Here is a 12,406-nt window from a genome sequence, read left to right as displayed (position 1 = left end):
AGGTCCTGTTGGGCTCTGCCAAGCTTTGTCAGGCTCTGTGAGGACCCGTCAAGCTCTCTCGGGCCCTGTTGGGCTCTGTTGGACTTTCTCAAGCTCTCTCAGGCCCTGCCTGGCTCTGTTGGTCTTTCTTGAGCTTTGTCTGCCCCTGTCATGCCCTGTCGGGTACATGGCTCAGCAGGGGAGGGGAAGGAGTTGTAGGTCTGTAGGCCACACCCCCTGCAGGGAGCCCACCAATGGGGGTGGAAGTGTGGGTCAAGGGGGAGGAGCCCAGCTGGGAGGGTGAGGTGCTTGGAAAGGGGGTGGGGCCTGATTAGGGCACACCCCTTTGGGAAGGCACATTGGGGAGAGCTTGGGAGGGAGGTGGGGTTGGCAGTGGCCCTGCCCACACCTTCAGCCCCACCCTCAACCCTAAACCCCACCCCCAAATCCTTCACTGGAAATGGAAGAAACCAAATGCTTAAGGTTTTTTTACATTATTTAATTTTATTGGGTGAGAATTGGCCCCAAAACCAGGTTAAAAATCCCCCAACATGGCCCTGGGGGAGCAACGTCAGGATGGCAGCGGCACAGTGCTGCCCTTTTCCAAGATGGCCGTCAGGGGCAAACAGAGTCACAGGCCCCACCACCCACCTTGGGCCCCACCCCAGAATGGCCACCCTAGGCAGGCCCCACCCACCTCAGCCCCACCCTTCCAGCACAGGCTTGGCAGCCATGACAGCCATGGCCCCGCCCACCAGCAGGGACACAGCAGCCGAGATGGCCACGCCCATCAGGGCAGCCACCTTGTTCCCATGGGCAGGGTGCAGGGCCACAGGAGCAGCCGATACAGCCGGGAGCTGCCGCCTGAGCACGGCGCAGACCAACAGCCCCTCCGGCAGTGCCAGCATGGCTGCCAGCCCTCCCCCCCCAGCCATCTTGGATTCCAAGCAGGGTGGCGCCCAGCAGCCATGCTGTCCTCATTTTGTTGTGCACAGGGCCCCGTGCAGCATCGCAACCCAGGACAGCTGGTGGGGTGAGGGGACCCAGGAATCTCGATCTATGGGCAGAATGCAGCAGCTATGGGGTGCTACATATCAATGGGCCAGAGTGCTGGAAGTATATGGTGCTGCAGAGCAGTGCTGTGGCTGTATAGGGCAGACTGGATCTGTGGAGCACTGCTGTGGGTCTATGGGATAGGGTGCAGGAGCTAGTGCGCTGTAGGGCAGAATTGCTGGCCTATGGGCTAGTGGGAAGAAGCTATGGTGTTTTCTGGGACAGTGCTGTTGATCTATAGGGCAGAGGAACTATGGGGTGCTGTAGGGTTACACTGTGGGTCTATAGGGCAGAGTGAACAAGATATGGGGTGCTGTGGGACAGCACTGTGTGTCTATGTGGCACAGTGGAGACTTAGGGTGCTGTGGAGCACTGCTGTCCATGTATGGGGCAGAGTAAAAGCAGCAATGGGGTGCAGTGACTCTATAGGGCAGAGGGGCTATGGGCTGCTGTGGGTCTCTGTGTGGGTCACTCACCTGTAGGGGGTTCAGCCTCTTCAGGGGTGTTTCACACCACAACAACCCCATTGACCCCACAGCCGCCCTGACCCCCACACCGCCCCATAGACCCTTGTGACCCACCCATAGTGGGCAGTGCAGGCGCAGTCAGGAGGGAAGGGTGGTCAGTTGGACAGAGGTGTGGGGCGCTGTGGGGCAGCACTTTGCACCAATGGGGCAGAACGCAGCACCTACAGGCTGCTGTGGGGCAGCTCTCTGGGTCTAAGGGGCAGAGTAGAGTCCTGTGCGGCAGCACTGTGGGTCTATGGGGAAGAGTAGAGTCACTATGGGGTGCTGGGGGGCACTCCTGTGGATGTATGGGGCAGAGTAGAGGAGCTATACGGTGCTGTGGGGCAGTACTGGGCATCCATGGGGCAGAGTGCAGGAGCCATGGGGTGCTGGGGGGCACTCCTGTGGATGTATGGGGCAGAGTACAGGACCTATATGGTGCTGTGGGGCAGTACTGGGCATCCATGGGTCAGAATGCAGGAGCCATAGGGTGCTGGGGGGCACTCCTGTGGATGTATGGGGCAGAGTACAGGACCTATATGGTGCTGTTGGGCAGTACTGGGCATCCATGGGGCAGAGTGCAGGAGCCATGGGGTGCTGGGGGGCACTCCTGTGGATGTATGGGGCAGAGTACAGGACCTATATGGTGCTGTGGGGCAGTACTGGGCATCCATGGGGCAGAGTGCAGGAGCAATGGGGTGTTGTGAGGCAGTGTTGTGGGTCTATGGGGCAGAGTGTAGGAGCCATGGGGCATTGTAGGGCAGTACAGTGGGTCTATAGGCCAGATGAGCTATAGTGTGCTATGGGACAGCACTGTGGATCTGTGGGGCAGAGTACAGGAGCTATAGGGTGCTGTAGGGCAGCACTCTGCACCCACGGGGCAGAGTGGAAGACATATGAGGTACTCTGTGGCACTGCTGTAGACATATGGGGCAGAGTGGAGAAGCCATGGGGTGCTGTGGGATAGCAAGCAGGAGCTATAGGGTGCTGTGGGGCAGTGTTGTGGATCCGTAGGGCAGAATGGAGGTGCTATGGGGCACTGTGGGGCACTGTGTGGGTCACTCACCTGTAGGGGGTTCAGCCTCTTCAGGGGTGTTTCACCCCACAACAACCCCATTGACCCCACAGCCCCCCTGACCCCCACACCGCCCCATAGACCCTTGTGACCCACCCATAGTGGGCAGTGCAGGCGCAGTCAGGAGGGAAGGGTGGTCAGGTGGACAGAGGTGTGGGGCGCTGTGGGGCAGCACTTTGCACCAATGGGGCAGAATGCAGCACCTACAGGCTGCTGTGGGGCAGCTCTCTGGGTCTAAGGGGCAGAGTAGAGTCCTGTGCGGCAGCACTGTGGGTCTATGGGGTAGAGTAGAGTCACTATGGGGTGCTGGGGGGCACTCCTGTGGATGTATGGGGCAGAGTAGAGGAGCTATACGGTGCTGTGGGGCAGTACTGGGCATCCATGGGGCAGAGTGCAGGAGCCATGGGGTGCTGGGGGGCACTCCTGTGGATGTATGGGGCAGAGTACAGGACCTATATGGTGCTGTGGGGCAGTACTGGGCATCCACCATGGGTCAGAATGCAGGAGCCATAGGGTGCTGGGGGGCACTCCTGTGGATGTATGGGGCAGAGTACAGGACCTATATGGTGCTGTTGGGCAGTACTGGGCATCCATGGGTCAGAATGCAGGAGCCATAGGGTGCTGGGGGGCACTCCTGTGGATGTATGGGGCAGAGTACAGGACCTATATGGTGCTGTTGGGCAGTACTGGGCATCCATGGGTCAGAATGCAGGAGCCATAGGGTGCTGGGGGGCACTCCTGTGGATGTATGGGGCAGAGTACAGGACCTATATGGTGCTGTGGGGCAGTACTGGGCATCCATGGGTCAGAATGCAGGAGCCATGGGGTGCTGGGGGGCACTCCTGTGGATGTATGGGGCAGAGTACAGGACCTATATGGTGCTGTTGGGCAGTACTGGGCATCCATGGGGCAGAGTGCAGGAGCCATGGGGTGCTGCAGGGCACTCCTGTGGATATATGGGGCAGAGTACAGGACCTATATGGTGCTGTGGGGCAGTACTGGGCATCCATGGGGCAGAGTGCAGGAGCAATGGGGTGTTGTGAGGCAGTGTTGTGGGTCTATGGGGCAGAGTGTAGGAGCCATGGGGCATTGTAGGGCAGTACAGTGGGTCTATAGGCCACATGAGCTATAGGGTGCTGTGGGACAGCACTGTGGATCTGTGGGGCAGAGTACAGGAGCTATAGGGTGCTGTAGGGCAGCACTCTGCACCCATGGGGCAGAGTGGAAGACATATGAGGTACTCTGTGGCACTGCTGTAGACATATGGGGCAGAGTGGAGAAGCCATGGGGTGCTGTGGGATAGCAAGCAGGAGCTATAGGGTGCTGTGGGGCAGTGTTGTGGATCCGTAGGGCAGAATGGAGGTGCTATGGGGCACTGTGTGGGTCACTCACCTGTAGGGGGTTCAGCCTCTTCAGGGGTGTTTCACCCCACAACAACCCCATTGACCCCACAGCCGCCCTGACCCCCACACCGCCCCATAGACCCTTGTGATCCCCCCCCGCCCCTTCCCCGCCATGGTGTGCAGTGGAGATGTGGCCAGCCGGAGGAGGTGGGGGGGGCACAGTCAGCAGGAGTGCAGTGGGGGGGGCACGGGATCAGCCGGGGGGCGGGGGGGCACAGTCAGCCGGAGTTGGGGGGGGCACGCGGTCAGCCGAGTTGCGGGGGGGGGGGGCACGCGTGGTCAGCCGGAGCGGGGGGCGCGATCAGCCGGAGGGGGCGTGGCCAGGCTGCCTTCGCTGTTCTCTGCGCAGGAGCTGCAGTGGGAAAGGGAAGGAAAGGGCCGTTATTTGTGTCACAGTCCTGGGAAACAGCCCCAAATCCCCCCGCTTCAACATTAACCGAGTGAGCAAATTAACTGCCAAAAAAATGGATCTTGAAAGCTTCTTTGAGCACAAATTATCCTAAAAACAGCCCCAAAATGAAGTAAATTGAATTTGAGACCAAACAGCCTTAAAAATCTCAAAATCCTGCCCAAATATGGTCCCTCACAGCTTTATATAATAAGATATATATGTAAAAATAGATTAGATACATTACATAGTAATTATACATAATATATATAATATATATTAATATTTAATGAATATCATTACAATAGTATATTATAGATATCATTATGCCATTATATATTAATTATAAATTTCATTACATAATATCAATGAGTATTAGTTGATCAGTTAATTATATCAGATTATATATTATATATTTCTACTATTCATCATATTATATCGTTTATAGTAGCATATTGCTATACTGATTTAGTCTATATATTTACTATTAAATTAAAATTAACTTTAATAATTTAAATTTAAATTAAATTAAAAATAAGTTAAATTAAATTAAAATATAGAAATAAATTTTAAAATGGAATGTAAACAATTACGTGGGTTTAGGGAGGCGGCGACCAATCAGCGCCTTTCTCTCCTCAGAGGCAGCGACCAATCAGCGCCTTTCTCTCCCTCGGAGACAGCCGAGCGGGGCTGAGCCGGGGGAGGCTTTCCCGCCAGACGGCACCGGCCAATCAGCGAGCGTCTCCTCGGCCCCCTCAGCGTGAGGAAGAGCGGGACGGGGGAGACAAAATGGCGGCGGGTTAAAAAAGCCGAACATGTTCCCGCTTAAATATTAATTCAGTAAATTATATAAATAAATAGATTTTTAAAGCTTTTTTTGGGGCCAAATCAGCACCAGATCTGGGACACCCAGCTCTAGACACGTTCAATGAAGTGAATTCAGCCCTAAAACCCCCCAAAAAGCAACGAAATGCCCCTCCCGGCTTTAAATACAATAACTTACACACTTATTTCAACAACTACTTACATTATTTTAACAATTAATAATTTAAACAATTAAGCGGCTTTAGGAGCCTCAGAACCGCCCAAAATGCTAAAAAAAACCCTCATAAAACCTCAAAAAGCCCCGTTTAAATATAATAATTTAAATTAATAAGCGGTTAACAGAAAAAAACGCATTTGGACTCGCAATCCTGGGAAACAGCCCCAAATCTCCCCCCGGGCTTTAAATATTAATCTATTGTATAAATTCTTATCAATAAGTAGATTCAAAAAGCTTTAAAGTCGCAAATCGGCCCCTCAAACTTTAAACGCGTTAAATAAACCTTTCAAAAAGCCGATTTAGACCCCAACGGCCCCAAAACGGGTCCTCACAGCGCTAAATAATTGAAACAACTCAGCGTCTTCAGGAGCCCCGAACCGCAGTGAAATAATAAATCAAATAATAAACCAACAATTAAACCTTAGGAGCCTCAAACCCGCCCAAAATGTTCCAAATAAAACCTCAAATAAACCCTTTAAACATAACAATTTAAATAAATAAGGGCTCTAAAAAAACCGATTTGGACTCAAAATCCCGGGGAAAAGCCCCAAATCTCCCCGAGCTTTAAACTTTAATTCTCCTGATAAACCCTCAATAAACAGATTTCAAAGGCGCCTTCTGGCACAAATCGGCACCCAAAAATTACGTAAAAACATCTTTTAAAAGCCGAATTGGACCCAAACCAGCCCCGATTGCTGAGAAAAGCCCCGAACCGGCTCCTCCCGCGTTCAACACAAAGATTTAAGCCGCTAAAGCGGCTCCGGGAGCCTTAATCGCCCCCGCCCCGCCCCCCCCCCAAACCCGCGGCTTTAAAACCCCAGTTCCGATCAAAACCCCCAGATACACCCCAGCCCGCCGGTCACTCATTAACCCGCCGAGCCCCAATTAACACCCGCACGATAATTACCGCCCTTACCCACCCCGTTAACTGACTCCGGCCGCCGTTCCTGCCGTTCTCCGGTTTCCCGCCGCGGGGGGGCGGGGGGGGGGGGGGGGGGGGGGGGGGGGCCGATGAGCTCGCGCTGCCGCTGCCGCCTCCGCCTTTCTGGTCCTGCGCGCGTTCTGCGCCGCCCCATTTATTACCTCGTTGTCCCGCCCGGTCCCGCCCCCCGCCCGCCCTCCTGCCAATGGCCGAGCCGCCCCGTCAGCCGCGCTGCCCAATCAGCGCTTCGTTGCTGTGGGCTAACGTCGGCGAGAAAACGCCGACCAATCAGCGCCTTTTCTACCTCAGGGGCGCTAGCGAATCAGCGCCTGTTACTGGGAGGGCGAACTTCGGCGGAAAGTGACCAATCAGTGCCTTCCTCCCCTCAGCGACACGGTGACCAATCAGCGCCTTTCTCCCACCCCCTCGGAGAACCCCTCGTGGGGATGAGCCAATGGACGACTTCCGAGGCTGACACTGTCAGCCAATCAGCGAGCGCCTCCTCCCTCCCTCGGTATAAAATAGCGAATGAGCGCAGAAGGGGGAAACAAGATGGCGGAAGAGAAGACATCGTGGCGGCAGGCAGCGGCGATTGAGGAGGAAGAAGGAGAGTCGGGGCTGGGCGGAAAACCGGCGGCTCCTCCGGCCGCGGCAGCAGCAGCGATCGGGGGGTGTGAGGGGGGGAAACCGGCGGCTCCTCCGGCCGCGGCAGCAGCGATCGGGGGATGTGTGGGCGGGAAACCGGCGGCTCCTCCGGCCGCGGCAGCAGCGATCGGGGGATGTGGGGGGGGAAACCGGCGGCTCCTCCGGCCGCGGCAGCAGCGATCGGGGGGTGCGGGGGGGAAAACCGGCGGCTCCTCCGGCCGCGGCCGGCACGTGGCTTCACCGGCACCGCGGCCGCGAGACCGCGCGCTGTGGGGCTGCGGGGCGGGTGTGGGGCCGGGGGCTCCAGGGGTCCCGCAGCGGCGGCCGTGGGGCGCGATGGGGCGGCTGCGGTGATAGCTGTGGGGCACTTAAGTGGCTGCTGTGGGGGCTCTGCAGAGGCGTGTCTGGAGCTCTTGCGGGGCAGGAGCAGGGCTGCTGTAGCGGTACCTGTGGGGCAGCCATAGGGCTGCCATGGGGTTACTGAGGGTCACGCATGGGTGGGGGGGCCGCGCGCGCAGCTGGGTGTAGCCCCACCCACGGGGGTGGGATCCGTGCTGAGGGGCGTGGACTGGGAGGACACGCCCATTGGGAGGCCCACCTGGGGGAACTGGGCAGGGGGTGGGGCCTCCGTGTGTCACACCCCCATAGGAGGAGCCGCTTGGGGCACGGAGAAGGACACGCCCAAAGAGGGCGTAGCTTAGGAAGGGAGGGGTGGAGCCGAGAGTAGAGTGGGCTCTGTACAGCACGTGCTCTGAGGGGGCGTGGTTTAGCAGGGGCTGAGTTTAGGGGTGGAGCCTCGGGCGGGGCTTCGATGCATTATGCTGCTGGGAGGGGTCTGTAAGGGACACGCGCCTCGGGGAGGGCACAGACTGGCAGGGGCGGAGCTTGGACGGGGTGGAGTTGGGGGTGTGGCTTTCTCAGACCACGCCCTTGGAGGGAGAAGCCGGACTGGATAGCACACTGAAAAATTAAAATTAGCTGTTGTTAATCACAGCTAGTTTGATGTCTTTTTATTTTAACTCAGAGGTAATTAATAGCGGTCATGTTTTTGCACAACCCCAAAAAAGCTGTGGTTAAATTCAGACTGTCATAACTGTTTTCTAATATTATTTTACATCTAAATATCTTTTAGTGTTCTGTTGGGAATCATTACTGCCTGGGAACTTTTTAATACCTCTGTTTATAAACAGCCACTACTTAGTGGTTCCTTTATACTTCTCTTTAAAAAAAGAAATGTAACGTTTTGACTCTGTTTGGTTCTGAGCTTTGTTGCCTCCCATCTCGTGGCTCTGTTATAATTTAAATACTAAACACTCCCGATCACTTTCCAATGCTGTTTAAAATCTAAAGCTTCCTCACTTTGTTTCCTATGCAGTCATTCGTGTCTGCGGTTTATTTCATAACGGTTGTTCAAATGAAGCTACCAATGACTCCACATTAGTTTTCTGCCTTTATCATTTAAAAGGAATTCCAAACAATGTGTTTTTTAAACTAGCATTCAGATTGGGAACAACTGCTGCCTAGTTCACCAAGTAATAGCTGAAATTAAATTTACATCTTGCTCATGCCTATATAATTTCATCTATTTACACTTTAACATTTTTATCATTACATTACTACCAGGCGGATTAACTAGCACACATTATTTTTTATTGTAGATATAAACTAGAGGTTTTTTTCTCTACAGGTATTACTTCCAATTAGCGCTCCAGTATTTATATTCCACTGTTTTAAATTTTACTACATAAATTGGGGATTATTACTGTCTGCCTTGGAATTACCTTGGAATTTCCAGGCAAACCCACCGCAGCGCCTCGACGTGTCAAGATTGTCGGTGCCGGCTCCGCCAACAACGCGTCCAGCGAACGCCGCGGTGCTGCCGGGGCTGCGGCAGCGCGACGGAACCGACCGGAGCGCGGGGAGGAGACTCAGCCCAGCAGGTACCACACGTAACGTGGAACACCGGGCGGCCCAACTTCATTTCAAAGGAGGAACACGCACACGGAGCACAAAGGATGCTCTTCTGCACGAGACGCGCTGTCCTTAGCAGCTGCACAGCGACGCTGTCTCTGTGATTGGGAGATCTGGTGGCAAATGAGGGAGCTCTGCACGTGGCACCTTTCAAACCTGCACACACAGTCACACTTCACCCCGCAGGTGACACCAGAAACTAGGAAGCCTCCAAAAGGAATTTACAGCCCCACACCCAAACCAGCTGCACTCACCTCCACCACCAATCCTGCTCTACACACACCTCCTTCTCCTTCACACACCCTTCAACAGCCAGATCCACAGCCATCTCCTCACGGTCATTCACTGCACTGAATGCAGCAGGGTAGGGGTGGAGGGGGGAGAAAGCTAAAGGAAATTTTTTAAAAACTCCCTGTGTTTCTTTCAGTGGCATTTTTGCCGTTATTTTTGTTGGGGGCCGGGGGACATGTTGGGGTGTTTTTAATTAAGGAAACTGCTGTTTCAGCCTGCAAGTGAAAACAAACCACACGCACAAGGCTGGACACGGTCAAAGCAGCCCCAGCTCGTTCCGCAGTCGCTGACAGCGCGTCCATTCAGCGTCTGCCCGCCCTGACGCGCTCCCCCAGCGTACCCGGCTGGACACACACACGTGTGCTGGGGAACTCGGACCAGCGCTGCGGTCTGGGGAGGAGTGAAGGACGAACCAGAAATAGATCCTGCAAGAATCCGTCTCTAAAACACTGTAGATCAACAACGACGGTTGTAAGTCACAGACACTCCTCCTTTTCTCTCGGACTCTCACAACAGTAATAAATAAGTCCTGAAGGATGGAAAACACCAGGATAGGCTGGGAACAACAACAAAGGTAGGTAAAAGAAGGTAAATGGGGGCTCTCAGGGGCCCCAAAAGACAAGCTCAGCTGTCCTGAGAGGAGCAGATGGGAATCAGAGGAGTCCTGAGGGGATTGGGGAGGGGGCTGTCCTGGTTTCATTAAAAAACAAGTTTCTCTTTCAGTGAATTTGCCTGTCAGCTAAAGCTTCATATTAGCTGCATTTTCCTGGAGAACCAGATACATGTTTTGGTAAACATTGCAATGGAATGCTTACTTGTTGATAAGGACAGATTCACATCTTGCAAGAGGAGCAACAAGAAACAGGTGACCAACAAACAAACCGCACGCCCGGCTTCACGTACCCCTCGCTTTACGCAAAGCTGCTCCCATCGCTGACCCGGGAGGCTTCGGCATCCTCCAGCGGCCGGTCCCTTCAATCCGCTTCTGCTGTTGCCGAGCGACCGTGGGCCACCGACTGCCAGACGGATCCACTGAGGAAAGAAGCCGCGCCGACAACGTTAGCAGGAGCAATATTTACGTCATTAAACGTTTAAGGAGGCCCCGAGGGAGGGATGTCGTTTGCACACCAATGGGGACCTGACCCCCGTCGGGGGGGACGGACACCGGCACGCACGGACCCGACCGCGAACCCCCGCGGCTCGATCGGCGTCTCTGCCCCCCCCCCTTGCCGTGCGCTGCAGTACCCGGGTTTCGCCACAGGGCGGCAGCACCGAGGCGCGCCGCGGCACCGCGTTGGGGCGGCCGGGTGCAGTACCGCGCTTTGCCCACAGGACGGCGCCACTGAGACCCGCCGCGGCAGCCCCGGGCGAGCGGTCGTGCCGCGTTTCGCGGGAATCCCGCCAAAAAAAACCCAAAAAACAAACGCGACCAAACAAAAAAGCGCACAGAGAGAGCCGCGGCGCGAAAGCCGCGCCCGCAGGACACGGAACCCGCCGGGGCTCGCCCCGAGCTCCCGCCGGAGCGGCGCCCCGCTCGCCACGCCACCCAGCCCGCCCGCAACCGCGCCTTAGCTCTGCTTGTAACCGTCCCCGCGACCGACGGGGGCTGCGCCGCTCCCGGAGGGGCTGCCGCACCGGGCACGGGCGCTGCGCCGGAGGGAGACGCGGCTCCGGACCGCACGCCTCCCAGCAGCTTCGCCAGCGCGGCCGTAAGGGCGGGGGGGGGGGGGGGGAACCGGAACCGAACGCCTCCGCGCCGCGCCGGCCCCTCCCGCTCCCCCCGTTCCAACGGCACGGTCACCCTCGCCGCTGCCGCACTCACCTGCCGCCTCTTTCGCCGCTCCGTTCCCCTCGCGCTCCCCCGCCGTCCCGCCGGGCTCCGCGGGCACCGACAGCCGCCGCGCCCCGAAGACGCCCGCGGCGGGAGGTCCCCGGCTGTCCCCTCCTTCCCCTCCGCCCTTCTGCCGCCTCCGGGAAACCTCACGAAGGGCGGCCCTGAGCCGCCCGCCTCCCGATGCCCGGGCGCCGGCCGCAGCGAGCGCTCCGCAGCCGCCCCGACCCCCGTTCCCGTTCGCTCCCGGTCTCCCCCCCCCGGCCCCGGCACCGAGACACCGCGGACCTATCAGCGCTCGCGGTTTGGGCATGCGCACTAGGGAGACTGCAGCACCCGCCCCTTGCCGCATCCCGGTTCGCTCCCCGGGACACGTCAATCATCTCCCTCTCCGCCTATCAGCGCTCGCGACTGGGGCATGCGCAGTAGGGACACCGCAACGCCCGCCTCTTCCGCACCATCATTGGCTGCGGGCGGCACGCAGTACCCAGCCCTCGACGCCCGCCCCTCCGGCAATCTGATAGGCAGACAGCATGAATTTGCCTGTCAGCTGAAGCTTCATATTAGCTGCCTTTTCCTGGAGAACCAGATACATACATGTTTTGATAAACATTGCAATGGAATGCTTACTTGTTGATAAGGACAGATTCACATCTTGCAAGAGGAGCAACAAGAAACAGGTGACCAACAAACTGACCAACCGTGTATAACATCCCCTTCACATGAATACTTCATATACAAGTGGCAGATCATGAGGATCTTGTCCTCTTTGCCCCTTTTCGTCCCTTCTGCTTATGGTGACATTAGGAGAGGACCTTGCTAGTCGTCCCTGCAAACTGAGGCCTGCTGAGAGACTGAATCCAGCTCCGGTTGGCTGCAGAGTCCAGTCCAGGACTTCAGGTGCCGGCTCTGCAGTTGCTGAGACTTTCAGGATTGGTTTTGTATTATTTTCTCTACTCTTAATATAGCATTAGTAAAACATTGCCAGTTTTTCCAACTCTCTTCTCTCTGTCCTTCTTTCCCTCCGGATCGCCTGTCCTGAGTGGGAAGGGGGGAGAGGGAGGGGCAAAAGGGGGAAGTGGGGGGGAGACGGGGTTAACAATACATCTGCCAGGGTTTTACTGTCACCCCGCAATCTAAACCCTCGACAGGGGCCAACAGATGGGGGGGTCCTGAGAGGAGACAAGAGGGGAAAATGAGGCCTCTGGGATGTGACAAGAGCAACTGGGGAAGTTTTGAGGGGAAGAGAGAAAAGAGGGGAATTTAACGGGGCAAAAGGTCAAACAGGCACCGTGATGCC

General features: G+C 56.3%; 1 protein-coding gene across 30 annotated transcripts in view; it reads right to left on the bottom strand.

Annotated features, from left to right (window-relative positions):
• Positions 1-463: 463 nt before the first annotated feature.
• LOC135578272 (uncharacterized) overlaps positions 464-12,406 on the bottom strand; it is a 39,798-nt gene continuing 27,855 nt past the window's right edge. For 16 of the 30 annotated variants that reach the window (XM_065049538.1, XM_065049539.1, XM_065049549.1 and 13 more), the window contains 2 exons: positions 4,998-12,144; positions 464-4,368 (listed from right to left, as the gene is read on the bottom strand). The gene's annotated coding sequence lies outside the window, so the exon portion shown is untranslated. The remainder of the gene's footprint in view (positions 4,369-4,997; positions 12,145-12,406) is intronic. The other 14 variants (XM_065049533.1, XM_065049534.1, XM_065049532.1 and 11 more) reach the window with 13 other exon arrangements.

Source organism: Columba livia, chromosome 1 (assembly GCF_036013475.1).
Source record: "Columba livia isolate bColLiv1 breed racing homer chromosome 1, bColLiv1.pat.W.v2, whole genome shotgun sequence".
Taxonomy (NCBI): domain Eukaryota; kingdom Metazoa; phylum Chordata; class Aves; order Columbiformes; family Columbidae; genus Columba; species Columba livia.
This window is presented reverse-complemented; position numbering and strand designations above follow the sequence as displayed.